The following is a 17,804-nucleotide window of genomic DNA, read 5'->3' on the forward strand; positions in this document are numbered from 1 at the left end:
TACTCTTTCATTTTTAACTGATGCAGTTTTTCCACTAATTTTACTAGTCTTCTTTTTATTTTCCCAGGAAAAATACTCTTAGAACTTAAAGATCCTCCTTTCTTGCTAGCTTTTTTTCTAATTTCCTTTTCTCCTATTAATTCATTTTCCTCAACAATCTCCACCCCTTTTATCTGCCTATGCATAGTATTCCCCAAGTTAACATTAATTTACATGGGTTATCCAAATGTACTTCATATTTTAAATGAATTAGAACTCTATTCCTTTGAACTAGTCATAATATTTGATGAGAAGCTTCCTCTTCTCCCCCCACTCACTTCGCAAATGAATGTAATGCTTTTGGAAAGGTCTGGGTTCTCCAGTGTGGTCTAGGGGGAAGAAGGAAAACATCTGTACATATATGTAGGTGCACTAATAGATTTGCATTTGTATTTATGTGCACACACAGATAGCCATTCTGAAAAGCCAAATGGCCAAGGGAGTTAAAGTAGTGCAGGTGTCCTCCTGTATTGCCTCAGCCCTGACCTGCAGAGATCTCCTCTGCAGACACAAAACATTTGTATCTTATTAAGAAAGCAGATAAGCTACTTTTCTAGAACTGTAAAGTTTGTGCAGCTTTAAAGGGTAACTAATTTGTGAGCAGGAAAAGAGTACAACCACATCTCTGTCAAGAGAGAGGGGCAGAAAAAGTACTGCATATTATTAAGCTACTTGATCACATATGTCTTTTCAAAGGAAAGTAGGAGACATTAGCAGCAAACAGAGGAACATTGTCATCTGCAAACATAAATATTTCAGATTTCAGGTACACTGGGAATGTCATTAATGTAAAAACTGACAAGAAGGGGCCCTGGAGTCAGCATTGACCGTGGGAGGCACTTCAAGAGACAGAAGAAGGGGCTCTGACAACAAGCACTGTAATAATAATAAACTCCTTTGAAAGTCATGCAAGAGATTGGTAGAGAATTGGGACAAAGAAAATGTATCACTACATTTCAGTTGGAGTTTGGAGGGGCAGAGGATAGAGGGGGAGACCGTGTCTCCAGATGATGTTAAGCGTTCTTGGTGCTGGGGGTTAAGTAAGTTAGTGCCTGTGGCATGCCCTCTATCATACAGCTGAAATTAATACATTCAAATAGAGCCATGCCAGAAAGCTGGTGATATTAAGAGGAGATATAAGGGGAGTAATAATTTAGAATTTGGGTGGAGACAAATTATATTTCTTGCCAACAGAGTTAATATGTAGACATTAAATGGGATCTTCAACAATGAGATGTGTTATTTCTCTGTCAACCATAATATTGTCCTGGAAGGCCAGAGAGGCAACAGAGAGTGAAGGGGGTGGAGGAGTCAACAATTTCTGTGGAGAGGATAGGTTAATTCTCACTAAATGAACATTTAAGCAGAATGATCAAGGTCTTTCTTCTTGATCTCATTTCACATCAAAAGTGCTTATAAATGAACTAAACAGACAGAACTAAACTAAACTGCTTCGCAAAAAAAAAAAAAAATTAAAAAATCATAGCAGATTGTGCAATAAATTTCAATTCCATATATGAATGCAGGTTCTTCGTAAGATAAGTTGGGATATGAATGTTCAGTACCAGAAGAATGTCCATATTATTGAACATCAGTGATAATAATTTTTTTCAGTAAGTGTTAACTTATTTATTTCAAACCTATGGTATAGAATTACACAGAAATCCTGTTGTAGTAATTGAAGGTTTTAGAGTTATAATTAAGAAAATAATGTGATGATAATAAAAAATATTTTTGGCAGCTGTCATTAAGTTTTTCATTATTCATGATGAAATTACATCACATACTAGTAAATGCACTTTAGTATATTTTTAATGAAGTCTTAATGATTATGAATCTCAGTATGACACCAAACTACTATGTCTTTACTGAGAAATAGGAAGAGACAAATCAAATATTACAGATGCGAATTACCTCATGGCAGAGAGTAAGGACCTCCTATATTGTTATTGCCATTTTGTCAAGCAAGAAATTAATCCATTTCCAGAGTAAAAAAGAAAAAAAGCTTGTTGCTTTTTTGAATTCTTCCTGATCCAAAGCAGGAGCTCTAAAGAACATCCCTTGTCTAAATTTCCAGACTGGAACCAATCGATTGACCTTTGGCCTTTTATAACTAAATGCCCTAGAAGCTCTAAGTATTAAAGGAAATATATTTTAAAAGCATGTCTTCATTTGTTCTAATGTTTTGAAATTTACCATGTTAATCAGCAATTTAGAATAATCTTGAAATATTAACTGGCCATTTGTAATCTTTTTATCAACTACAAAGAACACGTAAATGGATCCCAGGTTTCCTCCCTGGGGAAGATAAGGGGTTTTTCAACTGATACCTCCATGGCTGGGAAGCCTGGGATCACTCCACAACACGTGGAGACTTCCAGACATTATTACATTCACTGAATGAAGAATGTTTGTCTTTATTAATGTCCCCTCCAGACAGAAGTTACCCAAATGTAAGGAACTACACTTGAAAATACAGCAAATATTCAAGACAAAAATGTGAGTCAGACAGAAAAAATAGTATTATATAGTTGATCTCGATTCTTGCAAGACTGGTTTATATAGGTATCTGAATAGCTGAAATGAAAACTAATGGCAACAGTCTGACATGATGGGTGTCTGGTGTCTTCTGTGGACTGATTAATCTCATATGTGCCTAATCCAAATAAAAACTTTAAAAGGAGCCTAGAGCAGAAGAATAACAGAAGGAACACCTTCCTTTAGTTCTTGCGTTTCAAAAGAACACATATCTAATATACAAAACAATAAGTTGAAACTCAGAGAAGCCAATTTTAGTGAAAAGAACAGCTGTATATCTCAAAACAATACATCAAGGAGATCTGGAAAGGTAAGAGAGATTTACTTCTTCAATAAGTAGCATTGGAGGAGATTTAACACAACCGTTTTTGTTCATATATAGAGGGTACCAATAAAAACAGGAAAAGTAAGGAGTATGTCGTCTGCTGCTGTTCTATGCCAGTAGCCTAATCTGAAGTAGTTATCTATTCACAATCTTCTAAGTATGAGTGATGATCTTTGTCATGTGTACTATTGACATAGAAGGAAAAGATGGTGCTTGTTTCAAATGCCAGCTGCTCCTGGAAAATGAGAAGCAAACATCATCTCTTTGATGGTGTGTAAAGACACAGCATCTACAATTGGACACTTGCATATATTAATGTAACTCTTTTATTCAGCAAGTGTCCTATTGGAATAATGGTAATAGAGTATACATATTAGTGACAAGTGGGCTAAAATTTAGGAAATTCTACAGATCTACAGATGGCCACTTAGATGTTAACACTGTCGAGGGCAAGAACTGAATAAATAAAACCATTATGCAGCTCTTATCAACATCAGCAGCATCTGAAATGTACAAGCATTAAAAAAGAAATAAGTTATTCTTCTAGAACTGCAAAACATGGAACAGTGTAATAAGGAAGCTCTATCCATGAGAAGATGTGCACACAGTGCTTCCAAAAACTTCATGGGGAAAGGAAAGGCAAGCTAATACGCAAAACTGCGTTTATGTCTAAATATTAATGGCATCATAGTTCTCATGTTGAGAACAAAAAAAAACAAAAATAGGGAGAGGTGGTGGTGGTTTATGTATGGGGGGGGGGGGGGGGGGAGGGAGGAAGTATGTTTGTTTGTTTCGTTGTTCTTGTTTTTACTATTCTACTTTTCTGTTTGACCTTGCCATGAGATCTCCTGGTGACTCATTAATCTACTGGCCAGTTTCAGTTAGTGTTCAGATAACACAGATATATTAACAGTATCATCCTTCAGAGAAAAATTATGATTCAAAGAAAGTCAGAAAGATATTAAGATATTATAATGTTAAAACCGTGAAAGAAGATTTTGTAGCTCACTGAAGGGTCTGTACATTGTTAGATACTAGGAAGCCCAACTTCAAGACACTTATTCTTTTAAAAAATCAAACAAACCAAAAAAAGCCCCACAACTTCAGAATCAATAGTTCAAGATTTGTATCCATGAGTAGATCACTGTATACACGAGTGGTTTCTAAGTTTTTCTGGCTGTCGATGAAGGCCTAATCTATCTTTTCTGTGATCTGGAGAGTTATGCAGCTGACATCCAGTGGTGTCTCCTTTAGACTGAGATAAACATCTTATTTGTTTGGCTTTATTGACAATATCTTCATAGGCAATAATAGAAATGGTCTGCAGTGGCATTAGACAGATATATTTAGGCAACTGAACTGAGCCCTGAAACCTATCTTAAATTTTATTCATTTCTTTGAAACTGCTAGCATTTCTGAGCTCCCTTAATATTTTTCTTCCTGTTATTTTACTGCCGTCATTCTTCCATGATCAAATTAATTCAACAAGAACATCTGTCAATGCCATCTTTCTAGGCTGTCATCCCTACATTTATTTATTTATTTTTAATATTCTTCTTTTTTTTACTTGCTTCATCTTCTTGCATGGTCATGCATACATGATAGCCACACACATCCTTGAGTATGTACACCAGAAATGATCATCGGAGCTTTAGAATGCATGTGAATAAGATTACATTTAATAAGATCCTATTGTAGACAGAGGGGTTGTTAAGAAAAATACATGTGTGGAACTTCATGATGATTATGAAACCACAAAATGTATTTAATATATCTATGATTTTTACTCTTACCACACGCTATTACTTTGCTCAATTTTGAATGCCTTTAATGTAGTCATGTGCATCTATTAATATCAGTATTCTTATAAAAACATCTCTGCAGTTTTCATTAGACCCTCTTGAAGATTTTTAATGACATCTTTTATGACAAAGATGTAGGGAAAATATTATCTCAACATTTATTTTTTCCAGTATGTTCATATACATAGCAAGAACACAGTTTCAACATTGAGCTCTGAAAGAATGCAAAAATTATTTGAAATAAAACCCTTAAGTCTTATAAATATTTTACAAACAAGTTCTCTGCTTAAAGTTCTCTGAATGAAGATAGTAGGAGCTGACAAAATACCTATCTCAAGTGCTCAAGTGAGGGAACTTCGGGAATCTTGAAAGCAAGTACCAATCTATCAAGAGCAAATTACATAATAAAAAAAAATGAATTTCCCTACTGACTGAAATCAACAAGGACGTTTTTATCACATGCCTCTTGGTGATTTTATGCCTTGTGAGAAGTTTTTAACTGAAGATGAGACTCCCACTTTGGGATTACAGAGGATTTGGGATTTACAAGGTAAAGCAGCAGAGTGTCCCTAATGATGGCTTTCAAAGACGTGAAAGATGTAGCTGTGCAGAAAAAAATGCTGATTCCTGGGATGGTGACAGGAATCCACATTTGTGTGCATGCCATGGTTTAAACTTTGTGTACAGTGGGACAGGGCAATTAAGCAAACTCAAAGGATGCATTATTAGAAGTTATATTGCCCAGCTACAGGCTAGCAGGATTAATCCTTTCTCCCTATCCACCTTCAACCCCTACACAATTCACCTACCCAAATTCTGTTTGTTTGGGCTTTGTGCCAAGATGAGAGGAAGTATTAACGATAGGTAGACTGCAGATTTCATGTATTTATAAACAGAGAAAAATAAAAGAATCTAAAAGATCCTTCAGACTGCTCACATAACTATTCAATTCATGTGGAACATAGTGTCACCCCCTGAATGCACTTAGAAAAGGAAGCATTCAATGAGGAAAATTTAATAAAAACAAACATATTCTGATAGGATTACAGCATCAAAAGTGCATATGTTCCACATGTTTTTATTTCTCTTTAAAATTAGAAAAAGTATCTTCGGTTGATGTATCCTGTAGGGCACTAAGCCAGAAAACACTATTATACTATTTCTTGCTTCATAAAGAATTTCATTTAAACTATGAACCTTGTGATAGGTAATTATATGCAGGAAGCAGAGCACATATGAATTTTATATTTATGGTCTACACTGAGGTCACAATTTAAATTCTAAAAACTGCCTTCAGAAATATCAGTTAGTGTGTCGTTTTTATTTTAATTGCATTTCCTCCCCTCTGGTACAGCATGATCAACTGAAAATCAGAACACATGTTTTATGTAACATATTTAGAATCTAGCAATAAACTATTACCATCCATATAAACATTAAACCCATTTGGAATGCTGCTAACAGAGAAAGGGGGAGGTCGTGGGAGGTGCTAGTAGATCCTTTTGCCCAGGAGAAGAAAAGAACATTAAAAATTTCTCACATGATCCTTACAACTGGTGCTGATGAATGCTCCTCTACAGTTCAAGGATTATATTTTTATTTCAAACCAGATATATCTATTTTCAAGAATATCTTTTTATTTATTTTTTATCTTTTTATAGCAGCAAAGTAGAAAGTAATGGCACCAAAGTTACATAATGATTTCCGCCCCACAAAGAATCTAACTCCACATCCCGTATAACCAGGAATGTCCCAGCATGGGACTATTTATGCCTGAGACCAGGACAGTGTGGGTTTTTTTTTTGCCCCGAGAATCTGTTCCTTATGATCTAATACAGAATGTGCTCCCAAGCCAAGATTGAACCTTACTGTGGCCCTTGACATGGCATGATTAGTCTTTGTATTGCAGATGTGACCTTTGCTCACTGATTTGTACGCCTGAGCAGTGGCCATACCTGAGCAGCAGCCATTCTTCACAAGGTTGTCAGTGATTGGTCTCTCCCAGGAAGACTGTGTGATTATAGCACTCCTGTGGCAAGGAGGTGTGTTCTATCCATTATAGTGATGAGTCTTGCTTAGGAAACCCATGAGCTAAAAGCGGGTTTTAACCACCTATTCCATAAAATGTAGGTGAGCGGGCTATGGCACTGTACTTCTTCTTTACTAAAGGAAAAAGACAAAATCCACTAGAGGGAGATTCATCCCATCCCAAAAACTGATCACAGCTCAGGCAGATGTGATAAACAACTGTAAAGAAGGTTGCCTGTTCACTCCACTGAATGCACAGGACAAAAAACTAAGAGATAAAAGACCGCACTCGAGTGGGATGAATCACACGCAAAATAGTTTACTAGCCAAACAAATTCATTTTAACTTTGATTTGGAAGAACAGGCTCTACAGATGAACGGTTTAGCTTCTGTGATCTATTAAGACCTAGGTCTCTTTACAGGGAGCGATGACAGGACTAGACATTGCAGTGACAATTTTATGTGACAGCATTTTCATTTTAAATGTATTGAGCTATCACTTCCTTGTGACAGTTCAGGTAGGTAACCAGTGTACAGATGGCCAGGCAGTTTCAGATTATTTTAATTTTTTACCAAAAAAAAAAAAAAAAAATCCTGTTTTTTCAATTTTTTTATCATTTATTCCATGGAAATGTCTGGATGTTCAAAATTCTGTCACCATGATTTGAACAGGATATACACCTTTGACCTTGAATTTTAAAATATTCGGTATTACACAACTCCCTGACATCTAGTTCTTATCATGCCTTCATCATTTGTCATAGAAAATTTTTTGATTGACTTAACATAGATACTTTCATATGCTGGAGCTGAAAGAGCCAGTTCTTCAACTGGTGCAAGTCAGCCTAGTTATATTAACATAAATTGAAGTTGACTGATTTATACCAGCTGACAAAAGAGTCCAGTATCTAAGAAAAATTGGAAAGGCCTCTGCATTTCATTTGACACTTACAGGAGTTTTAATCAAATCCTACATTTGCTTGTTTGATTTTTGGCCTGAGAGAAATTTTTTCTTAGTGTTTTTTGTGCTTCAGGATTCAGATGTGTGGCAAAGTTTTACAATTCCTAAGTTGTCCATGGGATAACTGAAAACAAAAAGCAACTGCAAGAAATAGTCAAATCAAACAACATGCTGACATGCATCTAAAGAAGTAACATCTTATTATAAAAAGGGCTTCTGTATTCATTCTCTCTTCAGTAGAGTATTTTTCATAACATGGAGATAGCAATATATGTATAGAATAGAAATCTTTACCTGAATGAAAATATGTGCTCCCTCTTGAAAATAGATAGATAGATAGATAGATAGATAGATAGATAGATAGATAGATAGATAGATAGATATTTTTGGAAAAGGTATTATTATCTATATGAAATACAGGAAGCACTGAAAAATAATGTCCTGATCTCTTAAATTTTCACTATGTAATTATTCATCTCCATAGATTTCTGTGTTAACACTGTAATGAAAGTTGGAGATATCATTTCAAATATGAAGACACTACCTCTGGCTAGGGAAATCCCAGAGCCATAAATCACTAAAGAAGGGTGGGAACATATTTTGAAAAACTATGATGATATAATTATATTTGTTACAGGCTTTGAGTTGATAAGAACTGTAGGCTCAATGGACTTTGACCTGATCTAGCAGTTATTTCTGCAGTCTGTGTGTTTGACTGCAGACAACTCAACAGTGTGTAATCCCATAGGCTGAAAACAAACAAAAATGAAATGTCATTTTAAATTGATTGAAAATTTTTATCCCAAAGTATTTCAATATTTTTTTCTTTTCACATTTGCCAATCTCCACAAGTTTCATTTTAAATTCTTTGATTTTTCAATGGAATTTTCAGAGAGATCCAAATAAATGAAAGATAAGAAATTAAGGAAATAATACAGTTGGAAGCACTAACATATTTGTAGATTTATTTTGTTTCCAAAGACATAGAAAAATAGCTTTTTTTGCCATCATATATTTTGAAAAGATACTCTAAATTTTGAAGAACTAGCCATTTCCAAGAGTGAATGAAGCACTGATGGATCAGCAGAATCTGAAATACCCTTTTTCCCACACAATTATAGCATTTGCATGACAGCTGGCAATATTGGCACTTTCAGTCTGTAAAGTGAGTGGATCTTTGGGAGTCTCTTATGAGTCTCATAAATCTTCTTAGACAATAGGATAACATTAGTTTTTCTCCCTTGCTCTTTACCCAACATAATATTAAAGCTATATCAAAGTATGACATCTATAATGCAGAAACCATGCTTAGTAATTTGTGCAAATATATGAATGCAAACAATAGAAAAGAGGGAATCCCATGAGGCAGAGTAAAGACTATTTAAAGGAATGGCATCTAATTCAAATATAGTACAATTTCTTTTATAGCCAAACTGTAAATAACTTCTTGTTGTAATATGTCATGAGGCACAAGAACATATGCTGTGCTGAATTCCAAACATATGACCTCTGTTGCATTCCTTTCATCTACTCATTATATAATTCTGTCAGCAAGAACAATCAAGTTTGATGTGCATAAGTGTTCACAGGATTGTGTTTAGATACTCTGAGAGTTCATTCCCTTAATACTCGTTCTATTATTTTGCATAGGAAAGTAATTAATCTCATGAAATAGTAAATAGAAGGATCTTAACTCTTTCTCTCTCTCTCTCTTTTTTTTTAAATTACTGTAGTAGTTCAATTATTTAATTTTAACCATTATTTTCCCCTGAAAATAAATGACGAGCAATACTAAATTTTGTAAGTTAATTTCCATAGTAATTCAGGATACAAATTTGTTGGGTGAACTGACAGAAATGGAATGTCAGTTCCTGTAACAAGAAGTTGGTTATTATACCTCTGAAGAAGAACTGTTTTTGTAAGATCAAATCTTTCCACAGCTCCCTTCTTGCACACTAATAACAAGCAACTTTCACAGAAGTAATCTTAATGAATTCAAGTTGAGCATGAAAAAAACAACATCTAAAGAAAATTCCATAGTGATCAGAACATCGCATTACAGAAATCAGTGTTTTAAATGAATTACTCTGTCCCTCCTGTATTTTCTAACACCTCTGAAGTGTAAGAGAACACTTTTTAATGTGAACAATAAACTTAGCTAAACCACTTCTAGTAGAGAAGGTTTATCTGTATAAGGAAAAATAATTTAGATGTCTAAATCTCATTTACTTACTCCAGGCTTCTGTTATAGCCAATAGAAAGATGTCGGCACTTCATTCTTTTCCAAACAGTGCCTGAAATAGGTCAAGTAAACAATGACTTCACAGTGCCTATTCCTTTCCATATCTCTATGTGGCATAAAAAAACATTTCTCTGAGAGTTTCACTGTTCTTATTGCATTCCTTAGAGCTCTATTTTCATCCATATTTTTATCTATTTATATGAATAAAAGTAAGCTAACCTTCCTTAGACATTGTCACTCATTCCTAATCCAGTGGAAGCTGTGCCATCCAACCCAAACTATTCTATGACTGTGATTGAAAACCTTTAATGACTATTACCAAACAAATGGGGGAAGAGCGGTAGATGTAGTCTACCTTGATTTTAGAAAGGTATTTGATATTGTCTCCCACGACATCCTTATAACAAAGCTGAGGAAGTGTGGGATAGATGAGTGGACAGTGAGGTGGGTTGAGAACTGGCTGACTGGCAGAGCGCAGAGGGTCATCGTTGGTGGTGCAGAGTCTGGCTGGAGACCTGTAACCAGTGGTGTCCCCCAGAGGTCTGTGCTGGGTCCGGTCTTGTTCAACATCTTCATCAATGACCTTGATGAGGGGATAGTGGCCACCTCAGCAAGTTTGCTGATGATACGAAGTTGGGAGGATTGGCTGACATGCCTGAAGGCTGTGCTGCCATTCAGCGAGACCTGGACAGGCTGGAGAGCTGGGCAGTAAGAAACCGGATGAGGTTCAACAAAAGCAAGTGTAGGGTCTTACATCTAGGGAGGAAGAATTGCATGCACCAATACAGGCTGGGGGATGAGCTGCTGGAGAGGAGCTCTGCAGAGAGGGACCTGGGCGTCCTGGTGGACGACAGGTTGGCCATGAGCCAGCAGTGTGCCCTCGTGGCCAAAAAGGCCAATGGCATTCTGGGGTGCATTAAGAAGAGCGTGTCCAGCAGGTCGAGGGAAGTGATCCTCCCCCTCTACTCTGCCCTGGTAAGGCCTCATCTGGAGTACTGTGTCCAGTTCTGGGCTCCCCAGTTCAAAAAAGACAGGGATCTCTTGGAAAGAGTCCAGCGGAGGGCCACAAAGATGGTGAAGGGCCTGGAGCATCTCCCCTATGAAGAAAGGCTAAGTGAACTGGGTTTGTTTAGCCTTGAGAAAAGACGACTGAGAGGGGACCTGATCCAGGTTTATAAATATCTGAGGTGTGGCAGCCATAGTGGTGAGGCCAGTCTCTTTTTAGTGGTACGTAGAGACAGGACGAGGGGAAACGGACATAAGCTGCAGCATAGGAATGTGCGTAAGAACTTCTTCACGGTGAGGGTGACGGAGCACTGGAACAGGCTGCCCAGGGAGGTTGTGGAGTCTCCTTCTCTGGAGATATTCAAGTCTCGCCTGGACGCCTACCTGTGCGACCTGGTGTAGGGAACCTGTTTTGGCAGGGGGGTTGGTCTCGATGATCTCTAGAGGTCCCTTCCAACCCCTACAATTCTGTGATTCTGTGATTCTGTGAATTCTCTCCTAGCATCTGATGCTATGCTTTTTCTTTTCAAATAGACCATCCGGCAGGATATCTTTCTTTCCACTTCCCTTTAGAAGAATAATCATTTCTGTGAAAAACAAGATAGCTATGGAATCATAACTTTGAAATAATTTGTAAATATTCAAATAAGTTTATAAAATATAGCCTGTATTTTAGGGGAGGTGGAACTAAAGACAAAGATCCTGAAACACATGACATACGCACATATTTATTGCCCTGGAGTTAATACATTTGCACAAGCAAGAAGGAGAAGAGAATCAGGCTCAAGCTCTGTGCTCTGGTCTCTAACATTTTCCGGTACCTGCTATACATCTTAGTAAACATACAATTAAGTAGTAGCTGTTTAGCAGATTTTTCTTTATGCAACGTAGTGGCATTATATCCTGGGTTGAGAACTACATGTAAGAACAGTAAGAACTATTTAGGTCTTGACTACTGATAGAATTACAGAGAAAGATAAGGACAAAATAGAGAAGTATTCATCCAAAGTGTACACGGATGAGTCAGGTTTAAAGCCAGTTTTAGGCATACTTCTTTATACAGCAGATTCAACACAAAGAATAACTCTTGCTAATCAGGAGCAGGAACTCATATAGAAGGTTTCCTTCTAAATTACCTGAACTGATATGTTCTCTTTTTTTTTTCATTTAGAGAAATAAATAAATAAATAAATAAATAAATGGAAAAGGAATTTTTGGAATGGAAACAGGATTTGTCTTAAAGTCTTGGAATTTTTATTTGAGGAGAAAATCATTTCCTCTTTGGTTTTATGAATAGCTGCATTTACTTTTAATTTTTTACTTACAGATTTATAGTTGATAGAAGAAAGTAGGGTAAGATAAATTGAATACTTGATGAATTTCGTAGCAGCACTAACTACATGAAAGAAAAGTTAACTTTGTTACAGTAAAAAGTAGAAAACTAATTAATGTATATTTTTTTTCATTCTGAGGTTCATCCAAATTAGTCTGAAATATCAATGTGAAAGTAAACATACCTACAAACCTAAGTACAGACATCACTAGAACCAATGTGCAGAAACTTTATGCTGGCAAAAATTTGAAACCTTCACCAGAGTGTGTGCATCCCAAACTGACATGGCTACGTGGGAAATCCTCTCTCAAATAAAATGAATCTAAGCACTTAGATTTGATACACTGGTCAAGAGGAAAAGTCTGCAATTCATGTAAAATTTCAACACAGGATGGTGGTAGCGTCCATTTATAGGTTGGAAGCACCCTTAGTTCATAAACGCAGCTCCAAGCAGCTCCTGATTTTCATCTGCTGAGTTTGACATTTGTTATGCACAGAATAGTCCTGAAACATCTACATTTAAAAGCTACTGCAGTGCAGAACTTAATTAATAATTGTCTGCAAATAGGTTTTCATCCAAGGATGGACTCATCATGGATGTACGTTATGTATCCAATTAGTTTGTTTTTTCCACCTCTAAGACCTTAAATCCTCATTCACAACCAGTGTCTTTTTAGGCTGCGGTCATTAGTCTTCTTCCATACTGAATAAACCAGGGCTAAACAAGTTTGTTCATTTTAAAGTTCACGCAGATTCAGTTTCTTTCCATCCACACAAGGTAGTCCTTCTGCATAGCATATTGCATTGCTGTAGTGTGGGCTGGCTGCCCTATACCTGTTTGGCCTTGACTACTGTGTAGTAAGCTGGTTCAAAAGTTTCTGCAAACATCATTCCTCTGACTTCACATCAGAGTCACCTACCCACTGTAGCAATTGTGAATCGACATCTTTCCTGTATCCATCTTAGCTCCATTTTTCCTCCTTGAAAAACTGCATTCCCTTTCTGGCCTTAGGAAAGGGCTGAAGTATCCAGTCATGTATCAGAACCTAATTCTTAAAACTGAAGGTTAAAGAGCCCCTCCAGACATATATACCATCCAAGGTTCTCCAGCAGCTGGGAAGAAGCTGGGAAGAATGGGGCTCCCAGCAAACCATGTCTTCCCACTTGTCTGGTACTTCTGCCAGGCAGATGGCTGCAGGCAGGTAGTGCAGCAGACTTTCAGAGAGGCACAGCTGCTAATCACTTAGATAAACCACATGCAAAAGAAGACTCTTCTGGACAGTCAGGAAGCTGTGTGGCACAGTGTAACAGCAGGCACAGATTCATTTTTCACACTTACATATCCACCACTATCAGGGCAGAAGCAGGAATGTCCCTGTGTTTTCTGTCTCTTCCATGGCACTCCAAAAGTACTGTCTGTTCTGGACACATCACGAAAGGCAGATTGCATCCTCCTGGCTGGGCTGAAAAATCAAGCGCTTTGCACAGCAGGCATACTGACTGTAACAGCAGGTAGAGAAACAGATAAGAGAAGGGAAATAAGGTTGTAGTCACATAGTTGTAAGAACGTACTGAATTGCAGGCAGAAGTAAATACTGCAAGGTAATTAATCAGAATCCATTTGAAGACATGTTCCAAAATGCCTACAGGCTTCAAAATGTTTTTAATAATTTCCTTCAGATCCCTAACATTTTGTGTTCAAACAGATCATTACCATTGTTTATTTGTTTTCCTGTGGTCTAAACATCACACAGAACACGAGTGTAGAAGATCATGTCTTCATAAATTGCACAACACCCCAAATATCCTTCACCCAAACCTATCTCACCTCCACTAGAGAAACCTCTTTAATATACCTCTCGGAATTTACAAGTACTTACTATCTCAGGAGGATGCCAGATCTTATCAGATGATTTGACTAAAAAAGGTTTAGTGAAGTCTGGATAAACAAGCAGTGTTTTAGATGCTTTACTAAACCATATTTTCAAAGTTCACCCATCACTAATCATAGTCTTATAGCTTGTCAGAGATCATTGCAATAAATTCCCTGTAGTAAATAAAAGCTGTATGAACACAACTAGTTATAATACTTCAGATTTAAATGGGAGTATTTTTGGCAAGAGAGCTCTGTCAACATTTATCAGGGAGATGGGCATACATTTTGTGTTGTTTTCATTCCACAGATAATTTGGACAGCAAAATGAGATTTCCTTGTAATGAGTACAAAGCCACCTGCTTTGTCTCTTTGGAGGACTTTAAAATATTTAGCATATGAGGTATAAGTAAACCAGAAGAGTTCTCATAAATATCAGCAGGAAAGCTGTCTAGGCATAGAGATCTCCTGAGTAAAAGAATCAGTATTTAATAGCTCCCTTAATCTCACTTAATGTTAATGGACAATTGGAGGAAACTACTCATCTGGAAATTACTTTAGCAAATTAAACGTGGCCCAACATCTTTGCTTAAGTGAATCTGAAAGCAAGTCATCCATCTTGCCCAAGATTTTAGAGAAGTCTCCAAAGTCTGAAGTCTGTGTGTCAGTTTAGTAAACGAAATTCACTTATGAGCTCTCATCAACATATTGCATATTCAATCTATGCCTAGACTGAGCTCAACAACCAGTCTTTTAGCCAACTAATTATGCTTATAAGCACTGTACCTCAAAAAATTATGACAAACAAAAGCTTTAAACATTTTACTGTCTCAATAAAGGCAGGATTAACAGTGTTTAAATTATTTTTTCCTGATGAGACTTCCTCAAGTTCATTTACAAAGCTCTGCACAATGCTTAGAATACCAAGTACAAATTATTATGTATGTAGTTTGTGGTGAAGTAAAAGCACAACAACACTGGTGAGAGCAAATTCTCAGCTACAAAAAGCTATTTTTCTATTTTAGCCACTACCATACGCTATGCATTTTCATCTGCAGTGGAGAGTCTGCAGTTGTGCTTGTAAAAATCTGCAGTGTCTGTCACCCAGAACATAACCTATCTCTCACTTCACTGTCACCACTGCTGAAACACACCACACACCACCTCATTGTGCTCACGTCCACTGTTTGGTCTCCATAAATGTGCAGCAAGCATCAATGAACGCCAAAGGGTGCCATTTTTTCCACGGGGAGGAGTTCATTGACACACTTTTGCTTCATACACACTTCCACATAGGATGACAATTTGTCAGACTGCCCCTGTGCTGCCATCTATCTCACAGAATCAAAATGTTACGATATAATGATGGGAAGGTTCAGCCTGTACTGACTATACCACCGACACCTGCCTCTGACATCATGGGCCAACATGACAAAATGGGAGGCATTACTTTCAGAGCATCTCTCATATACTGTACCATCTTTCACTTCCACATGGATCTCTGAGTTTCACATACTTTCATCCTTCAGGTAATAATAAAATGCTACTATAGTAATAGCATCCTTCCATAGTAATAGCCACCTTCCTTACTACTCAGTATGTCTTAAAATGCTTTTGTATGGTGAGTAGATATTGATGAGTAAATACTATTCAGTAACATTTTACTAAAAAAGAAGCTGAGATGTAATGCAACAATGTGTTTTGTAGAAGGCATGTACAAGTACTATCCTGAGTCCATGATCTGTCTTTACAAATAATAGCACATAGCATTTTCAACCACAGTGGACAGACAAGTTAGAGGGTTATGTAATGATCACATAACAGATTTCAAGTGTTTTGAAGCCCATAGTTTGCCTTCAGAAGGAACATGACTCTGTCAGGCAAGGAATTGCCACACTACAGTGATCAAATGTATGCAGGCTCAAAAGTTACACAAATATCTGGACGTTATATTCATTGGGGCTATCAACATCATGGAGATGGTGTGTTTCTTTCCTTTTAATTGTTGTTTGCTCCTCCTAAAAAATAATTAAAAAAATCTATCAAAGAGAGATAACTGTATGGGTGGTCTGATTGAACACCTTTGATAAGTGTAGGGCAGCTACTGTTGGCTCTGTCCAGAAAAGATATCCTTATGCAAAATTCCACTAAGGAACCAAACAGATGAGTGGAAATGTTGTAGTCGGAGAGGATGTTATGTTGAGAAAATGTAGATCTCATTTATTTCACTCTAATCCTTTCTTCTTGCACAACTTCTTCATCCTTTTATGGTGCAATTCTTTCAGTTCAATTATATGTACAATTTGTGTAAATACAAGTCTCTAATTTGTAGCATTTGTGAGTTAAATGAGCTGCTTATATAACCCTTTATTTCATGACTTGTTTTAGCAGAACTTCTTTCTGTGTAAAGTTTTGATCAATGCCCTAAATTCAGTTCACAAAGGAAGTCAGAGAATAGTTTTGACAGTAGGAGACCATGTTCATGCTTAGAAATTCCCAATAACTTTCAGTTAAATTACACACAGCATGAATTTTGACTGGAGTGTTTATTTACTTTGAAATGGATAAACAAAAATTAAGTGCCTACTAACAACTCCACTTAAGTATCTGATGATAAGATAATATTTCATGTAACTGTTGAAACCAGATGAATTTCATATACTTCTTTTTGAGAGAAAGGATTTTGAGACATAATACACATTCATTTCCAAACATGCTCCATCTATATTTTAGCACTATAATTACTATAAAAGAACGTGGATATGTTGATTATATAATTAAGCTATAGATACTACAGTGAAGGAGACTTGCGCAATCATAGACCTACACAAATTAGAAAGAAAGAAATTAAAATTTATTTTTATTTCAGAATAGGTTCCAAATGTTAGCATAGATATATTCTTCATAATTTCCCTAACACACTAAAAGAATTATTGGAGTTCTAAAAGTAGAAGAATATCAGTTACAAGGCTGAGTGTTAAAAGGCCAAATTCAGTCCTAATATAAGAAGTCTAATTCTACCACAAGCCAACAAAATTAGGTATATTTTATGAAATGGCCATATGTAGATTATTGACTCCCAGATTCTCAGACAGATTGCTTAAAGGAAATGCTTGTCTTGCAAAAGATAAAAATATACTCAACTTCTAAAATAATGATTTCCTAGCATTATTGTTGTGTATATATAACTTCAAACACATTTTAAAAATGTCATAGTTGAGTGTATATACAATATTTTATGTTTTCTTAGCCAATAATTCTAATATTAAAGTGCATATGTTTCTAAGTTTCATTATTGCCCTCTTCTTGCAGGGAATCTAGAAAATAAAACTAGGAATGTAAACAATAAATTAAGCTCAAACTTCTCATTTTTCCAGAATTTATCAGATAAATTTTAAATCAGATTAGTATCATATCTTTGGACATTTGGTTCACGTTCTATGCAGTTCTTATGTATTTTTCAGCTTTTCTCTGAAAAAGTCTCTGGTGTATTTTTAATCTCTTTTCAGTTCATATTTTTTCAATTTTCAGTTGATATGAAGGATAGATACTTAAACAAAGTTTGCAGTTCAATTTAAAGAAGCTGTTTCTCTTTCCCAGATTAAACTCATGTATACATAAACCGTTGTTCTTCAAATTAGGAACAGAACTTCTTAAG

The sequence above is a fragment of the Meleagris gallopavo genome, chromosome 1, assembly GCF_905368555.1.
Source record: "Meleagris gallopavo chromosome 1, MGAL_WU_HG_1.1, whole genome shotgun sequence".
NCBI lineage: Eukaryota > Metazoa > Chordata > Aves > Galliformes > Phasianidae > Meleagris > Meleagris gallopavo.